We start from the raw sequence: 18,672 nt of genomic DNA, 5'->3' as shown, positions 1-18,672 counted from the left end.
TAATTCTCTGAGCCTCTCACATCACGACAAAGGCATATCAAGCACAGCACTATTTCAAAAGCTAAGTAGGAGACCCCATCGGAGAACGGCTCCTGGGAAAGGATGCTCTAACCATACCTGCCCATCATCCTTACCTGAACGTCCCCTTCCATCCTGGCTCCCCAGATCTCTAAGCCGAGTTCTTGATTTTTCTGATGAAGTCTAGAATTTTTGCCAACAGTAAAGAACAGTTCTTGGCAGCTTCCTGAGTCTTCACTTCCTTTCAATACCAGGCCTAGTGGAGAGCAAAATTAGCCTGCCAATCACTCAGAGACATGTGGGCCCCAGGAAATTAAATTCCCCCTCTCTCCAGCTGTCTACCCCCACGCGCCAGGTACCAAATGAATGTGCAGGCCACACGTTTCCATTCCCGTCTCTCCTTCCTATATGTTAATTTGAGCACCTTAGTAGAACAAAACCAACCCAGTGGATATGAGATGAAGTTCATTATCCCCCAAAGCCAAAGGTTATAGGAGGAAGTTAGTCGGAAGGTAGGTTTGGCTCTCTTACATCATTCTTTTGGATTAGAACATTTTATTTTTCCAGGAATATTTAAAAGCCACCTTCTTACACAGGTCACCATCTTTCATGACCAATTGAAAGGAGAGACATGAGCAAGGGACTGAAGCCACTCAGCACCCACTCAGAGTTCCTGCAGCTGCCGAGGTCTCCCAGACCTCATGCCCTTCCTGCATCTATTTGGCACCAGGGATAGGACCCATGCTACTGCTTTCTGAAGATGATGTTTGGGGACCCCACGTGCAGTTGGGGAAACTGGGCTCCCAGTGCTTTCTGTGTCTGCCAGTGGCATTCACACAGTCCCTCCTGGCCTTGGGGGGATTAAGGGAGGACCTCCTCTGAAGGCTGACTCTTGAGGCGGTCACTCTCTTACACAACCTTTCCACCTCTCAGCTGTGGAGTGAGGGCTCTTAATCCTGACATTTGCCTGAGCATTCAGAGGAAAAGCCTCTTCAGTACCATGGGGCAAAAAAGACTTCAGATACACAGTCACTGCACAGATGTGAGAAGCCAGGAATAGATCCCAGGGCAAGTGAAGAACACAGAGCTTTATCGGAAACCTGCAGGCACTATTGTGGGGTACCTTGTGTCCCCTCTGAACTTCATATGTTGAAGCCCTCACCCCCAGTCCCTCAGAATGTGACTGTCTTTGGAGACAGACCCTTTAAGGGGTAGTTCAGGTAAATAGGAGTAAATAGGAGGTCATAGAAGTGGGCCATTGTCCAGTCTAACTGATTTCCTTACAAGAAGAGATTAGGAGCCAGACATGCACAGATGAGGAAACAGGGAGAACACGGCCATCTCCAGGCTAAGGAGAGACGCTTCAGAATGAAACTGACCCCCTAGACACCTTGATCTTGGACTTCTTACCTCTAGAACTATGAGGAAGTAAATTTCTGGTGTTTAAGTCACCCAGTCTGAGGCGCATCTTACAGCAGACCAGACAAGAGAACCCAGTCAGGGCAAGAGACAGCACAGGTGTCTGGAAACAACAGAAGCTCCCATGGGCTGCAGAAAATAGGCAGACTCGCAGGTCAAATCCCTGCCACCACGCTCCCGACCTCTGGCTATTTGCCATTTTAATCTCCACTTTTCTCATCTGTAGAATGGGTTTGACCTGTATCTCACTGCTGTGTTGAGAACTGATTGATAATGAGCAACAGATATTGCAGCACAATGCTCAACATCCAGTTCTCTACTTCTTATTATTTCTCTTAATAGTGATAGGGATGAAAACCAAGTGTATATATAATATTGTGATTTTAGTGTGTGCTAGGCATTGTGCTAAACTTTCATCCAGGACACTTCATTTAACCTGGCCTTTTCATCTGGTGATTAAAAACAAGGCTAGTCTCAGGGCTCTGTGCCTGAGATCGTTGAATTCATCAACCTCTAAGCCAGGGTCTGAACGGAGACTTGTGAACTTCCCACTCGTCACCCCCTTGATTGACACTTGTCGGATCTCATCCTTCTTGGCTTGGGAAGAAGGACTGCCTCGATCACAGGTCATGACAGGTCCACACCCCATCCCCAGCCTGCCTCCATTCATCTCCAGGTGTTCCTCTATTTAAACGAAACTTGTAGACAACTGTGGCCAAGCCTGAGGTGTTCACTTACAACTATTTACATCGTTGAGGGTGAGATACTGAGTGTGAACATGTCATGCACCAGAAACACACAGGCACTGAAAGGTGGGGGGCGGTCAGCTGCTCTGCCAGTGGCCTGGTCTGTGTGGACGTGGAGCCCATAACACACCCTCCCAGGCCAGCGGATCTCAGGATGGGTAAGCACTCAGCAAGCACGCACAGTTCTGATGCCCTGATGGAGGCGAAGCCCGTGACCTCCAGGCAGAGGCCATGACAGCTGAGAAGTCCGAGTTGACATTTCCACTGCTGCCCTTGCCCTGAGCCTGGAGATCTCTGCTCAGACAGTCTGGGTGGGCTGGGGCGTCCTTGGCCATATCCACATGCACCAGCTCCGGAGCTCTGCTTGAAGACATTCCCCTTCCCACTACCTGAGTCTGGATTAGTTTAACTCCAAGAGCACCTTTCCTCCAAGTTCTTAGTCCTAGCACACGGCGTAAATTGCTCTGCTGCCTCATGGAGCTCAGTCCTCAAGGTAACAAAAGATAGCTATTGGCGTTTCTGTTTTGTGGGTGAGAAAGTACAGGTCAGAGATACGAAGCATCTGCAGTAAAGACACACAGCTCCCACACGAATTCATGTCTGTCTAACTCCCAGTATCATATAGATACTGTGTCAGATCTCTATACCTGCCTGGGTACAATCTGTACATAATGTGTAATATATAATATATATTACATATCAATATTCTATATAATTATGTATCAATATTATATTAAGTTATATAGTAAATGCTAATATATATATATATACTATTGGAGATGATGCCTGGGTATTCCTAAGAATTCCCTTCTAGTAAGTACTACAAATTGAGAACTGAGGTTTAAAAAAAAACAAACCAGCACCTCGATTATATGTTACAAGTTGAGAATTGAGGTTAAAAAACCCCAGCACCTCGATTATGTGTTACAAGTGTCTAAATCCTTGGACTATGTCTGCTCACCGATCACTTACAGCTTTGAGCTGAGAAAGGGCAGTGCCTGTGTGGCCACTTGTCTGAGGTGTCCGGGCCTTTTTCTTGTTGAACAGGAGCAAGGTGGAAGGGATAATGAGACAGAAGCAAAGACTCGAGACAACTAATGTTTCCCCCTTCTTGTCCCCAATTTCGGACAAACATGGGGCCCAGAATGAGTGAGGGAATTAAATTAACGAAGACAATTTCTCCCTGTCATTGAACTCTGACTAATGAGTCTATTTCTGGGTAATAAGAAGGAGCAGGAAGTGACAAGGCAGTGTAATGAATTAGTGGCCCAGAACCTCGTTAGTCAGAATAATCTTTCCACGAAAGATAAATGATGCAAACATTAATTATAAAGCCAGGCTGGAAATGCATCCCATTATTTGGCTTCCTAAGAAATATCTCCCAGTTATCACAGGCATTTCAACCAACAATAACGATAAAGTAAAGGTTCACTGAGAACTCTGATCCTGGGGAGACTGGCTGGTGGTGAGAGCCTGGGGACCGACCCTGCTCTCTAAGGTGGCCCATTCTCAAATCTCCTGCAACCTCAGGGTCTCATCCCAGCCCGGCCTCTCTGTGACCTGCAGCCTTTCTCTCCGGCTTGGCCATTCAGAGCCGTCTACTTGGGGCCACTAGAGCCAGATGAGGCCAGGAGTTCAACGGGACTGTTCTCCCACGTCAAAGAGAGAGAGGGCAAGATCAGGGTTTTCCCAGTGACTCCAGCATCCTAAAAGAGAGCTAGAGATCAAAACTGTGCAGGAAATAGAGAAACAGGGGTCAGCTAAGTTTCTGTCCTGGCTCTCTGTGCTTGAAAACTTAGCCTGTTGTTTTGCTTATTTGTTTGATCAGAGAACTGCTGAGAGTGAGGTCTCTGGTTAAGAGTGCTCTTGGTGAGGGTTAAGTGTGCTCTTGGTGAGGGTTAAGTCAGGTTGGCACCTATTAAGTGCTGGGTGAATGCCGTCAGCACATGTTGTGATGTAGTTTCAAGGCTGCAGAGCTGGCAAGGGTATGGGGCATTGGGGGCAGTTCTCTTGGAGCAGGGATGAGGCAGAGAGAGGCACCTGCCTGCCAATGTCCCCAGGGGGCGAGTGCCAGGCCCCTGAGGGGCTGTCATCTCAGGCTGGTTATCAACTGGAATTTTGGGAGGTGCCCAGAAGGGAAGGGAGGAGAGGGAGGAGGCCTTCGCTTGGAACCAGAGCAGAGACTGAGTCAGTAATAAATGTGCTTTGCTGCGGCCATTACTCCCAAGAGTAAATAAGCCGGAATTAAAAACTATAAAAAAGTCCTCGGCAGCGTCCGGTAGTAAACTTGTCCGTGACTTCACGGCTTAGAGGTTCCTGAGGTTCTAAGGATGTTTACTCCCTCCTGCCCACGGAAGGGCTAGGAATCCTTTGCTGCAGACCCGGGAGTCTGAAGCCCAGAGGCTGGAAGTTTCCGAGGCTCCTTCCAGGTAGCACATCGAAGTAGAGGCTGCAGGCAGCTTTGTTTCTAAGGCTTGGTTGTTATCTGACTGGCAACTCTTGGTAATGAGAGAAGAAAAAACCAATTAATTGGGAATGAATTTTAATTGTCTCCGACTTCTCATTTGTAGGCTATTAAAACGAGTTGCTATTAAGCGATCATGTTGGGTTGCATCATCCAAGAAGATGGATGCCCCCCAAAAGTGCCCTCTCGTTTTCCAGCCTCCCCTTTGGACAAAAACTGGGCTCTTGGGCTTTATGCAAAGTGAACCCATGAGGTGGGGGGGAATATAGAAAAAAGAATCTTGCTGCCAAAATCTAATTTTTTTCTTTCTTTTTTCTACTAAAGAACAATTACCCACACTTGTCTGTGATTCTGTGGCTGTTCACCTCTTGCGCATTTTGGGAGCTGTAGGAGGGTTGCCGGGGAGGCAGGGCTTGCTTTGGGCAGTTTCTCTGGCAGCTCATCACTGGCTCCACGGTTGTGGGGATGTGAGAGGCTGTAAAGGTCCCCGGAATCAGCCCGTCTGGGCAGAAGGAGGGGACCCGGCTTGGGAAAGGACTGCCAGGACCACTCCCAGCCTTCCTCCCATCCACCCACCTCTTACGGCTCCAAAATGAGCTTTTATTTTTTTGAGCTCTGTGTGTGCCTGCGTGCATGCTAAGTTGCCTCAGTTGTGTCTGATGCTTTGCAGCCTCATGAACTGTAGCCCGCCAGGTGCTTCTGTCCATGGGATTCTCCAGGCCAGAATACTGGAGTGGGTAGCCATGCCTTCCTCCAGGGGATCTTCCTGACCCAGGGATGGAACCTGGATCTCTTAGTTTCCCTGCATTGGCAGGCGGGTTCTTTACCACTAGCGTGGCCTGGGAAGTCTTTTTTGAGGTGTGATTGGCAGATAAAATTTGTATATATGGAAGGTGTACAGCCTGATGCTTTGATGTATGAATACATTGTGGAACGATGTCGCAATCACGCTAAGGCATCCATCACCTCACACAGTGACCACGCTGTGTGTGATGAGGACCCTTAGGATCTGCTCTTAGCAAATTCCAAGTGCGGGATAGGGTACCGTCAACTGCAGTCACCGTGCTGTACACCAGGTCTCCGCAACTCACTCATCTTGATTAACTCTGCACGCTTTGGCCAGCATCTCCCCACACCCGCCTCCCTGTGACTTCCACTATTTTAGATTGTGCAGTATTTGTCTCTCTGCATCCGGATTATTTCACTTAGGATAGTATTCACGGCAGAATTATTCACAGTAGCCAAGATGTGGAAACGAGCTAAATGTCCATGGGGGATTAACTGGTAAAGGAAACGGCGTATCCATTCCGTGGAATATTACTCAGCCTTAAGGAAGAGGGGAATCCTGCCATTTGGGTCCTTGTGGAGGGGCCCGCAGGGTCAGCGAGGTCTCCTTGCTGGGAGCTGCGGGACGTAGCAAGGTGGGTACCTGAGCTACTACGGACATGGCAGGTCACTAGATGTTTCTGAACCTGCCCGGGCAGTGCAAGGAGTGGAGATCGCAGCCCCTCCCTGAGGGCTTGTGTAGATGCCATAGGTCAGATGTAGGTTGTGTAGGTGTCCAGCTAGATGCTAACCCTGAGGGCCCGGGGGTCCCTGAAGTGCCGGAACCCCAGCCCCTCCCCTTTCAGCTCTCCCTCATCCTTCCCATCCCTCTCTGATCTTTCTCTCTGCTCAGGTTTTTGAACGCCCATCACCTGTATTTCACCCTCCATGTCCCCCTGCTCTCTCCACACAAAAGGGCCAGGGCCCCCATAGAAGGCTCTGCTGAAGTCTCTGCTGGGTAGGGCTTGGCTCCCTGCCTCTCCAGGTGAGCTCTGCCCTCAGCAGCTTTATGACTTTCAAGGTGGAGCTGTCTCTGCCCCCTTGGGCAGAGACGTAATCAGCCTGGAAGGCCAGTCCCGCCCCCTCTGCTCCCAGGGGTCTTATCTGGCCTCTCTCCCCGCCCCGCAGCCCACCCAGCGGCTGCACAGTACTTATGGAGGGCCGGGCACCTGTCCCCTTCCATCTCCTTCCATCTAAATCACCTGCATGTTCAGGGGACTAATTCATGGCTCCTGCTGCACTCGGCTTGTCAGCTCTGGGCTTTGCAGAGGAGGCGGTGAAATCGCTCTGAACTCTGCAACTGGTGGTGCGGTAGGTGGGGCCCGAGGAACCCTCACCAACCCCACCCCGCACACACACACATCAGAGCCCAGGGCATCTCTGGACAGGGCATCTCTGCAACGTGACGGGCTGGCAAGCGGCTTGGCTTGTGAGACTGGCCAGAAGTCAGAGGTGTAAGAAGTTAAGGCTGGAGCAAATCTGGAAGTCACCAGAGGTTGACGAAATGCTGCTAATCGACAGTAGCTGATCAAAATGACATCAGAAATGCAGGCAGCCCAGTCCTGAGTGAAGACAGGGAGGCTGGTTGAGACAGTGCTATTTCTCCGTTTGGGGGCTGCGGCCCCTCTGAAGGTTGAGGTCCAGGGACTCTAGAATGTGGCACCTTTGAAGCTCCCCATCTTTGTCCCCATAGCTCTAGGATGGCCTTAATGGGACAGCAGTGTTAGTGTTTATTTTTCTTGTCCACTAGATTCCCAGAACTTTTAGGAAATGGACATGATCCTCTTTAGGTTTTAGTTCTCCTGCTACCTGGTAGGAGCTCAGGAGAGGTTTATGAAACTGAAATACCCATGGACGCCCTCTGACCGCCTCTTCCCAGCATTGAAAGTAAGGCTGTGTGATGAGATTTTCCCTCAGAACAGAGAAGATCACCACACACTCGATTAAGAAGCTACTGTTATTTGAAGCCTAAAAACAGATCTAGACAGATGAGAGGATGGACGGGGTTTCTGAGATGAATTGTGGGGACGCGATGGACCGGAAGGTGACCCACCAACCACTGTGCTGTTGGTGATCCAGGGCATGCTCGTCCAGGGCAGCTCAGGGGTCCCGGTGAGCAGTGGGTGGAGCTTGGAGTGATCCGTGGGATCCCTAGTGCCTCGGAGGACACGGAAGCCGGGGGGCGGCCTTCTCTGAATGCCAGAAATGGCAGCCCCAAAAGGAGCATGCGGCCTTTGGACCGCCTGTTTTCCGGGTGTCAGCCAGGCTCCAGATCTGTGCTTTGTGAGAGCCGCAAGCCGTCACCCCCTTGTGTATGTGTATGGGTGCCTGTGTAAGTGTGTGCTGTGTGTGTAAGCGCGTGTGTGTGTGTAAACACCCGTGATCTTTCTTCCCGCCTCCTCACCATCCTGGTCACCCAGCTCTGGACAAAGCCTCCCTTTAAGTGCGGCACCAGACAACGACATAGAGAGTTCTGGGGGTGTCTGCCCACTGCTCCCCTTTTGGCCTCTGTCGGGACCTCCCCAGAAATGCTCCTCCATCCCTCACCCAGAGCATCGCCAGAGAACCAGAGCTGGAGGCCCTGTTCGGGGGGCTCCCAGCTGACCCCCGTCTCCTCCCCAGGCACCATCACGGCCTTCACCTCTCTAGGCCTCACCCACGGGGCTGGAGAACAGAGGCCTCACGTCTGCAGACTGCCTTTTAAAACAAAACATCCGAACAGGGAAACTACATCCCCACCCCCCACCCCCCTCCCCCCCCATCCCCCTCCGCCCCCTCCCCCCCCCCCCCCCGTTCCGTCTATTGGTGTCAGACTCTGGTACATTGAAAGGCAGCTCAGAGAGAACGGGGGTGGGGAGAACAGCATCTCAGGGAGATAATTGACTTCAGAAAAGCTATGTCTGAGATGTAGGAAGAAAACAAGTGAAAATATGTTATTTTACAACCTTGATACTCCTGACCTCATTGAAAATAAATATACACATGCTGTATGGGCGATCAGGTAGGGAAGTACCCTGGCATAGGGTACTGGCGCCATCGTGTGGTCAACGTGAGTACTGCCACACCACATTCCACATTCGGTTTCCCATAGAAGCCGGTGAATTGCAAGAGTTGCTTGGGCCCTGCTTGAATTAGAGCCAGAAAATAATCCTAATTGAAAAAATGAGCCATTCCTAAAAGCCTCCCTTCTCCAGACAAGACATCTGGTCACTCCTGGGCTGGCTGGCATGCTCCCAGAGAAGAGGAAGCTACAGTAGGAACGCAAGTCCTTCCAGAGCTTGGTACCGTTTTTTGTGATTTAACAGCTCCATGTCCTTTGAGGGTCTGAGTCTCATCACCTGCAAAATGACAAACTGGAAATGCACGGTGCTTCTGGTTCCTTCCAACAGGACAGCCGTCAGGCCTCAGCAGTCCTTGAGAGAGGCAGAGGCCTCAGGGAGCTGGTGAATCACTCATCAGTCTGGGGGTGGTGGGACTCTTTGTATGGGGTTGCTTCATTGCATTAAGTTCATTCGCTGCTATTATGACAGGCTTTCTCTATTGCTGATGAATCCCATGTTAGCTCAGTGTAACAGAACCAGACCTATTGTTCCCCTGTCTGCAAGAACGTCCCCATTGTCATTCCCAGGCTGACTTCCAGTCTGTGACTTGTGACGTTGTCTCTGAAAGTGGTGAGTGAGGGAACCTTCCCAGGGGCTGTGATCATCAGATACCTAAGCTCATTCCCACCGCAGGCCTGCACCCAAGGATGCTGGTGGGTGGATGGCACCCTGAGCTCTGAATTCGGGGCACGGTTGGTGGTATTTGCTCTTATGTTTTTTCCTTTCATCTGAATCTTAACACAGTTCACTCACTTACTGCATGAAAAGAAAGCTCCCCAGTCTGGACTGTGTTTAAAAAGTTACCATTCTCTGCATTCACTCTTTGTGTAGCAAGAATCTCTCTATCTTATTCTTGTAGATACAAGACTTAAGTTTAACTAATCTTTTTTAAAAACTTTTTATTGCAAGGTATTTGCTTTAGGATAATGCGCTGGTTTCTGCCATACATCAACATGAATCAGCCACAGGTGTACACGTCCCCTCCCTCTTGAACCTTCCTCCCATCTCCCACCCCATCCCACCCCTCTAGGTTTTCGCAGACCACCACCCTTGTGTCGCACAGCACATTCCCACTGGCTATCTGTTTTACATATGGTAATGTATATGTTTCCATCCTACTCTCTCAATTTGTCCCACCCTCTCCTTCCCATACTGTGCCCACAAGTCTGTTCTCTACTTCTGCGTCTCCATTGCTGCCCTGCACATAGGTTCATCAGTACCATCTTTAAAATGTTTAGCCCTGTGAGCTGAGCAAACATCAGCTCTCACCCCCGACCCTCACCTCCTAGTCACCAATGAGACCATCTCACACACAGACTTCAGTTCTTGAGTAAGATGAACAGAGTCGTTCATCTTTTCTGTTTAAGCCCTTGGGATATTTCGGTTTGGCAAGACAGCAGTTTCAGGAAGCTACGCTGTTTTATTAAGTGTATTAAACAGCACAGAAGCTCATCTGTTTGGCCACAGTTTGTCTACTGGTTGTCTTGGCTTTTTCCCAATATATCATGGGTTGTTTTCCCAACACATTTTAAAATTCTTATTAGTGACTACGATGTGCTTTCGTTGATGTTATTATCATAATTAATTTGTTTCTTACATAGCCGAAAACACAGAGTGGACCTTTGCCAAATTTGCATCATTTATAACGTTTCCGGAATGGTGGCCACATCCATTAACAACTGGTACTTGCTGAGTGCCTATTAAGGGCCACATGCATGCTAAGTCACTTCAGTTGTGTCTGACTCTTTGCGATCCTATGAACTATAGCCTGCCAGGCTCCTCTGTCCAGGAGATCTTCCAGGCAAAATACTGGACTGGGTTGGCACGCCCTTCTCCAGGGGACCTTCCCCACCCAGGGATTGAACCCATGTCTCTTATATCTCCTGCATTGGCAGGTGGGTTCTTTATCACCAGCGCCACCTGGAAAGCCCACATAGCTTTGCATTTACTTTCCTCAGTTATTCATCACAGCCCTGGAAAGGAGATCATTTTATCTCAGCATCTCAGGTGGGGACACTGAGGCCCCAGGAGGTTGAGTGGCTTTCTCAGTTCTCACAGCTACCGAATCCTGGAGGAGATAATGCCTACACCCAGTTCTAGCCCCAAAGCCCAAGCATCGCTCACCATCACCTCCACCTACAGTCCCACCTCCGCTGACATCCCATGGAGGACTTGATTCAGGAGCAGGTCCACCAGTCAGCAGATAGGCTGTGGCTTCACGTGGCCTCTCCTGTGAAGGTGACTGTTTGAATGGAGTGTGCCAAGCACCCTCCCAGGAAAGGCCCTGCTCTGGGAGGGGAAAGCTCAGATCTTGGCTTGGCTCCTAATGAGCCGGAATCTGGACCCAGACACGCAATCTGCGAGGGTTTTGATTGCTCTACTATTTAGTGCTGGGGTGAGAGCTCCGGCAGAGAAACTTGGTTCATTGGTTTGATTCTTAGGCACTTACCAAGCTGGTTTGTATCACTCAGTCTGGGGACACTGACACGGCCAACGTTGTAATAAGAGCCTTGGGCTCGAGCCCCTTTCTATTCTGGGGAATTTGAGGTTTTGGCATGCAGGGTTCTTTAGCTGCAGCATGTGGGCCTGGCTGCCCCATGACCTGTGGGATCTTAGTTCCCTGACCAGGGATCAAACCAGCATCTCCTACAGTAGAAGCACTGGACCAGCAGAGAGGTCCCCAGAATTTGAGTTTTGAGAGGAGACTCTGGGAAGGCTCCAAGGTCCATGTTGGTCCTAAAATATGCAAAACTATGGAGAGGGACTGAGAAAAAGGAGATGCTGAGAACCCATAGCTGTTTTCAAATACTCTGGGATGAGCTGTTTTCTATATGAGCACGTCCAGTAGAGCCAAGACCAACAGGCTCACGTGATGGGAACCATTAGCTCAATATAAAATAAACGTAAAGGTCAGAGGTGCCCACAGAGGTGAAGGACTGCCTTGGAGTTCTTCCAGCACTGGGTGTGCGTGTCTGTGAACATGCATTTACATGCTCGTGCATGCATGGGAAAGGGCAAGCGGATGTGATCAAATCACCTTCATAACTCTATGATTTAGAATTACAGAATGATCTGTATAACTAAATTTGATGGGCCTTCAGGCAGCACGCTGGTTATCAGAGACATATGTTTGCTCGAGATATCTGCCCATTGCACATTTTTTTAGTTTCGAACCTTTACAAAAGTAACATGAACAGCATACGAGCAGCTCTCACCCACGTTGGCTCTGCAGCTTCTTGGAACCGCACGTTCTCTTACGTAATCTGGAATCACAAAGGAGTGATCAAGCTCAGGAAATTTACGTAGATGCCGGCTGCGTCCACTGTCAGCTCACACACAGTCTGTCTCACAGTCTCTTCTCTGTCACAAGGTCCCCACCGCTGGCCGTCCCCATGGCTGGACGCATCCTCACATCTCCTTAGCCTCCATCCGTCCTGACACTGACGTTCTTGAAGACAACAGATGGACTGGTAGTACCTGGTGCCTTTCTAACGTTGCTCGCGTGTCCAGCAGACAGCTCTGTGTCTGGCGCGCCACACCTGGTCAGGGTCAGCAGGACAGAAGGCTACCTGTGCGCCGGTGGGCCAGGGCCCTGGCCATCCTGGCCGGCAGGGAGGGGCGGGACCGCCAAGGCGTGAATTCTGAGCTTGTGCCCGGCCCCCGCCTCCTGAGACCCGTGGCTTCCTCACCTCGCAGCAGTCGTGAGAATTAAGTGGCATAGTGTAGGTAAAAGTGTTTAGTAAACTATAGCAAAGAGCTAGACCTGTGCAATACATTGTAATTTATTATTCATACACCAGCAAGGCAGCCTGAAGCCAGAATCAGAGGGGGAAATTGAAAAGTCTGTAAAATGCTGGGTTGAAAACAAGAGCGGGCCAACCGAGTAGGGCTGCTGGCCCGGTGGCTAGACCTAGCGTCCCCGGCCTGCCTCTGCTCAGCTCGACCTTCTGAGGTTGGGGCACAAGAACTGGCCATAGAGACTGAGCGTTCACCAAGGGCCAAGCCCTTTGTGGAGGGAGGCCCCAGTGTAATGGAGAGTGGGTCCGGCTGCTCGCCACTCAAAAGCCAATAAGGAGCTGGACTGGTGGAAAGAAAAGTTTGCTTTATTTTGGGTGCCGGCACCTGGGGCAGAGAGGGTGGATTCCTGTCCACTGGCTGACTCGCCCTCGCTGACAGTAGGCAAGAGCTCTTACAGATGGTGGGAGGGGGTTACTTGCAGAAACAGCACAGTCAGCTCTGACAGTCATCTTGAAGTTGGTCATCAGCAGTCTGATCAGCGTCATCGGGATGGTTTTAGGTACAGTTTATCTTCAGTTCTAGGATCAGTTTGTTCCTGTTTCTTGAGGCCAATTCTCAGAGTTGTGGCAGCGTCTCTCCTGGCTACAGTCTGGTCATCATGCAGTTAACTTCTCCACCTGGGGGAGGTTTCAGCATCTAAAGACAACTCACAGGATATGGCTCAGAATATTATCTATAGCCCTGGAGAAGGAACTAAAGGTCCTTGATTATGCTTAATGACTAAGCTCTTAGTATTTGATTTCCTTTGACTGTTTTCCTTTGTTTTTGAAAGTTCTCACTTCTCTGATTAAACTTATTTTTTTTGGCTCAAATCTTTCCACAGACAAAAGACAGGCTGAGGACATGGGAGACAAGGTCCTGCTCCATTTCACTGATGCTCATGAGAACTCAGAAAGGTCTTAGGGTCCTTCTGTTAGAATGTAGAGCATCAGAGGTGATGTTATGCATTCACACAGTCAGGAAGTATCAGAGTCAGGAAGCGCATTTCCAACCCCTCCTGTGGCACATATGAGCACACACTTGTATGTACGTGTGTGTGCATAGTGAGTGCATGCTCGGTCATGTCTGACCCCTTTGTGAACCACAGACTGTAGCCCACCAGGCTCCTCTCTCCAAGGGATTTCCCAGGCAAGAATACTGGAGTGGGTTGTCATTTCCTCCTCCAGGGGATTGTCCCCACCCAGAGATCCAACCTGCGTATCCTATGACTCCTGCATTGCAGGAGGATTTTTTACTGCTTGAACCATCAGGGAAGCTCATATGTGTGTAAGTGTGTATGTGTGTGTGTGCGTGTGTATGTGTGTGTGTGTGTGTTTCCCCTCCATGGACACTGCAGCTGGAGCATTGAGGTCAAAGACCTCAGTGGATAAGCTCATATTCCCCCATCTCAGGTGACATCTTTTGGGGAGACCACTTCCAGGGCTGGAGGGCTGGAGGAAAACCTCCTCCACACCAGGAACCCCCTCTTACCGGCCTCAGCGTCTGTATCACGGCTCAGACACCTCGCAGGCTATGAGGAGCACGGTGCTGAATTCTGACTCCATCGGCAGGTTTCTGATCTCGAGTCCCTTGTCAGCTACTGAGAGATGGATGCATGACTGCTGGCCGGCCATACGTCTGGGCAGCCTGTTTTCTCACCTGGAAATAGGGTGATGCCCGTCTTAAGGATTGTTGTGAGAACTGATCTGAGTCTGTCACCACAGAATCGCCGTTGCAGTTCCAGGCACTGTGAGCCCGGCTCTGGGGACACCCTGCAGCGCCCGTGGAGGACCGAGTCCCAGTCCCTCCTCCGTGTGCGCTTGTCTCCCTAACTCCACAGAGGCTGGGTGCTCAAGGAGCCGAGATTGGCTGTGGTCCCTTCTCCCCATCTCGGCCCCTCAGCCTCGGCTCCGTGCTGTTTGAACACAGCTGCAGTCAGAGCCGGACACCCTGTGCTCAGCCTCTCGGTGAGCAGGGCTGCGCCCTCTGGTGGCGGGTGGCGGTGCTGCAGGCCCTCCGCACCGCCTGGCGAGGAGGAGGACCCGCCCCTCACTTCCTCTCCAGGCTGCAGTGCTGGGAATGGTCCTTCCTCCTCACGCCAGTCTCTGGTCCACTGCTGAGCGTCTACGCCAGAAACCTACCCAGTTCTGCTGGATCTGAAACTGGCTCCCCCCACACATCAGAAATGTTCCCTCTGGACTCTGCTCTCACCTCCTCTCGGGGTTCGGGTCCCTCCTGGCGGCCCAGAGGGAGGTGGGCTTGGCATCCCCACACTGTGCGTGAGGGCGTGTCTGGGCTCATGGCTCGTGTACATGTTACTGCCAGCCAGGCCTGCCCTATGCAGAGCACACGACTGAAAGGCATGTGAGTGTCAGAGACAGGACAGCACCTTCCCCCAGCCCTCTCTTACACACACACGGACACCCATCCAAAGACACACAGACAGAGGACCCCCAGATCCAGAGGGAGCTGTATCTCTCTGTGGGATGTTGGGGCAAGGAGTGGCCAGTTGCATCCATCATGCCCTCCCTCTCTCTGCACCCGGCGCTGGCTCCACCCACTCTTCCAGGGTGGTCACGGAGGGTCACTCTAGTGGTCGACTGGTGACGACAGAGATCACAGGACGATACCCTGAGTCTGCTCACCCCCTACAGACTGTGGGGAGGTGGTTGGCTCTCCCGCACTTCCAGGGAAAATGAAGCATGGATTTGGGGCCCTGCACAGAAAACCTCGCCTCAACAGCCTTGGAGCGGTTGGCAGCATCTTCCTTGTCACACCCTCTCTCGCATGGGCTGAAGCTTACAGGGTGCTGAGACCAGGCAGGGAGTGGGCACAGCCTCCCCTCGGGGCTTGGGACCTGCCAGTCTCCTGTCCTCTAGCTGGGGCACAGGCTTTCTTTACATTGAGTGGTTGCTTAGCTTGGGGTTTGAAGCTGGACCTCTGGGCTCAGCCCAGGCTGGGGTCTGCGGCCTCCCCACCCAGGTCTCTTGGCCCTGCCTCCCATGTCCCATCCCTCATCGCCCGTGGACTCTCTTTGTCCCAACATCCCACCTTCCTAGAGACCAGGGAGGTGTCGGGAGGCAGCGGTTTGAATCCAGCCCAGGTGATGATCTGGGGGAGATCACATTCCTCTGGGATGTGGCAGCCCCCAGGAGGAGAGGAGGAGAGACAGAGGTGGGAAGAGGGGCAGGGCCTGGTGTGAGGAAACTCTAGAAGGAGCCTCAGAGGGTTGCTGAGCTGCCCCAAGGGAGGACTGCAAGCAAGCTGATGTCTGCGGGAACACCAGGCCTCCCTGTCCATCACCAACTTCTGGAGCTTGCTCAAACTCATGTCAGTTGAGTCAGTGATGCCATCCAACCATCTCATCCTCTGTCGTCCCCTTCTCCTCCCGCCTACAATCTTTCCCAGGATCGGGGTCTTTTCTGATGAGTCAACTCTTCGCATCAGGTGGCCAAGGTATTGGAGTTTCAGCTTCAGCATCAGTCCTTCCAATGAATATTCAGGACTGATCTCCTTTAGGATGGACTGGTTGGATCTCCTTGCAGTCCAAGGGACTCTCAAGAGTCTTCTCCAACACCACAGTTCAAAAGCATCAATTCTTCAGCACTCTGCTTTCTTTATGGTCCAACTTTAGAGTCTATTTTATATATAGTAGTGCGTATTTGTCAAATCCAGTCTTCCAATTTCCAGTTTATCCCTCGCTCCTCACCCACCTTGGTTAACCATAAGTTTGTTTTCTATATTTGTGATTCTATTTCTATTTTTGTAAATAAGTTCATTTGCACCTTTTTTAAGATTTCACATAGAAGGGATACCACATGATAGTTCTCTTTCTGTGTGTGGCTAACTTCATTCAGTATGACAACTTCTAGGTCCATCCATGTTGCTGCAAATGTATTAATCCATTGTTTTTCCTGGCTGAGTAATATTCCATTATACACAGGTACCATATCATCTTTATCCATTCCTCCATCGATGGACACTTCGGTTGCGTTCATGTCTTGGCTATTGTACCTAGAGCTGCTGTGATTGCTGGGGTGTACTTGTCTTTTAAAGTTATGGTTTTCTCTGGATCTATGCCCAGGAATGGGACTCTAGGATTACATGTTAGTTTTATTTTTAGTTTGTTAAGGAACCTCCATACTGTTCTCCACAGTGGCTGTACCAATTTACATTCCCACTATCAGTGCACCAGAAGGGTTCCCTTTGCTCCATACCCTCTTTCTTTTAATCTGTGTAGTGTCAGTCTCTCTACTAGAATTAAAGTTCCAAATGCTCAGAGGCACTTCCCTGTCTCCATCCACAGTGTCTAGAACATTGGCAGAAAAAGGCACTTAAAAAACAAATTTGGGGAATCGAGTCCGAGTGACTGAGGGACTTCTCTGACTCTGAGAGGACGACCTTAAGCTGCATGAGCAGTGTTACGCTCTACACTGAATGTTTACAAAGTCTAGACTCGGCCCCGGCCTCCAGGATTTGTCTTCACAAAGGTGGGGGGGATGAAGCACAGGTAAGGTGTTGAGTAACCAGGGGCCCATGAGAGCCCCCAGTGGGGAGGAGCCACAGGGCCACACGGGGGCCTGGGAAGGGCTGCGAGCAGGTCAGCTCTGGACCCCCCGGCTCATCTTCCCATCAGGGATTATGTGGTTCAGAGACACCTCTCTGTGCCTCTAAAGGCTGGGCCCCGCCCAGACGCCACAGTGAGACTGGCCCGGAGACACCGATGAGAATGGGCTAATTTCCTTCGCTTTCCTTTGATGTCTTCAAAGGTAGAAAATAATTTGTGCTTTTCTGAGAACCACTCAGCCGAAGGCTGGGGTTTGGGGAATGTTCCATCTGTGGGAAATGCTAATTAGAGACAATTACACCCCAGACCTGGCCTGCCGGGTGCACCTCCGGGAAGCAGCCTGAGCCAAGTGCCCTGGTTGGAGGGGTGCGGGGGGCCCTGGAGCCAGGCCCGCAGGCCGCGTCTCCAAGGACAGCCCAAGGGCGGCTGCATTTGGGGGCAGCAGGGGATGTGAACAGGGCGCTGGCTCTCAGGGCAGGTGGGGCTCAGTCTCAGCTCACCCTGTGCGGCGCCCCCACTCCCCCAAAACAACCTCCCTGCCTGCTGTCAGGTAACAAACAACTGAACTAAAAATGTTCCCGGGAAGCTAAAAAGCTCCGTCAAGTGTGAAAAACATGGAACACAGTAGTGAACGTGGACAAATCCGTCAGCTGCCAGGAGTTCTCGGGTGCCCAGGTCACCTGTATCCCAACTGTGTGAATGTGGGGTTTCTGCCCTTTTCAACTGGGGTCCCAGCAGGGCCCAGCCCACTCAGTCACTCAGTGACCCTAATGAGGACAGCACGAGGGTGAGAGCGTGCCTCCTGCTGCCACCTGGGGCTCCCAGGGTCCCCACCCGGCCACCAGGCTGGTTCCCACAGTGAGAGACCTTCCTGAGCATCCAGCCTGGGGTGATCTCCTGGGGTGACCAGAACTGGATAACCACAGTTCCTGAATTAATGCACCCTGGTGCCTGCAGAGACTGCCAGGCACTGCGGTCCAGGTGGGCATCGGGGTAGTGGGCACAGAACCCCTTCCCCCCAGGGAGCAAAATGACTCGACCCCCTGTCACCAGGGAGAAAGGGACAAAGGGCCGCAGGAGGGGAGGGGCACTGAGCATCTGGGCATTCAGGCCGGCTGGGAACTGCCCCTCGTGGCCTCCACTGCCGACCCTCAGGTGGTCCCCAGCGCCCACTGGCCCTGCTGCCCCAGACACGTCCCCTGGCGCCGAAAGAGCTCCAGCAAGGCAACCAAGTGAATATATTTTTAAATTTACCGAGCATTTACCGAGCAGGCTTCTGCAGCAGTTGATGGAACAGCCCTCCTCTGGATGGAAATAGTGGTGTAATGGCCTCCCCGGGGCTATTATTGCGCTGACATTAACGGGGGCTCATAAACCCCACCGGGTGCGGCGCGCGCAGCCCGCAGGTTGCGCACTTGGATCCGGGATCTGGCAGTGGCGGGGCCCGGCGCGCCTGCAGCTCCGAGGACGGCCACCGGAGGGCGCGCCCGCGCTCCTCGCGCCGCGTTCTGCGCTCCAGGCAGGCGGACCCCTGAAACTGGGGCGCGGAGGGGTGGGGGACGCTTCGAAGAGCGCTCCGCGGAGGAAGCGCCGTCTGCCCTGCTCTCTAGCCGACCGCACCCCCGAATGGGTGTCCGAACAATGGTTTGCAAAGCCAACAGCACAGGTACAACCAGAGGAGGCTGGGTAGACACGTCACTAAACCAGATCCCAGCAGGTGAATGAGGGCTTTTAAAGCTCCTGAAAAATCCTTTC

At 51.6% G+C, this 18,672-nt stretch overlaps 1 protein-coding gene and 1 long non-coding RNA gene across 2 annotated transcripts in view; one reads left to right on the top strand and one right to left on the bottom strand.

Annotated features, from left to right (window-relative positions):
- Positions 1-18,672, top strand: part of NTM (neurotrimin) — a 953,690-nt gene that overhangs the window by 293,855 nt on the left and 641,163 nt on the right. The window lies entirely within an intron of this gene.
- LOC123333804 lies at positions 12,024-18,442 on the bottom strand. The gene is made up of 3 exons (XR_006551389.2): positions 18,183-18,442; positions 13,842-14,009; positions 12,024-12,988 (listed from the first exon to the last, which is right to left on the bottom strand). It is a non-coding gene; the product is annotated as an uncharacterized LOC123333804 (long non-coding RNA).

The sequence above is a fragment of the Bubalus bubalis genome, chromosome 5 (assembly GCF_019923935.1).
Source record: "Bubalus bubalis isolate 160015118507 breed Murrah chromosome 5, NDDB_SH_1, whole genome shotgun sequence".
In the NCBI taxonomy this organism is placed as follows: domain Eukaryota; kingdom Metazoa; phylum Chordata; class Mammalia; order Artiodactyla; family Bovidae; genus Bubalus; species Bubalus bubalis.
This window is presented reverse-complemented; position numbering and strand designations above follow the sequence as displayed.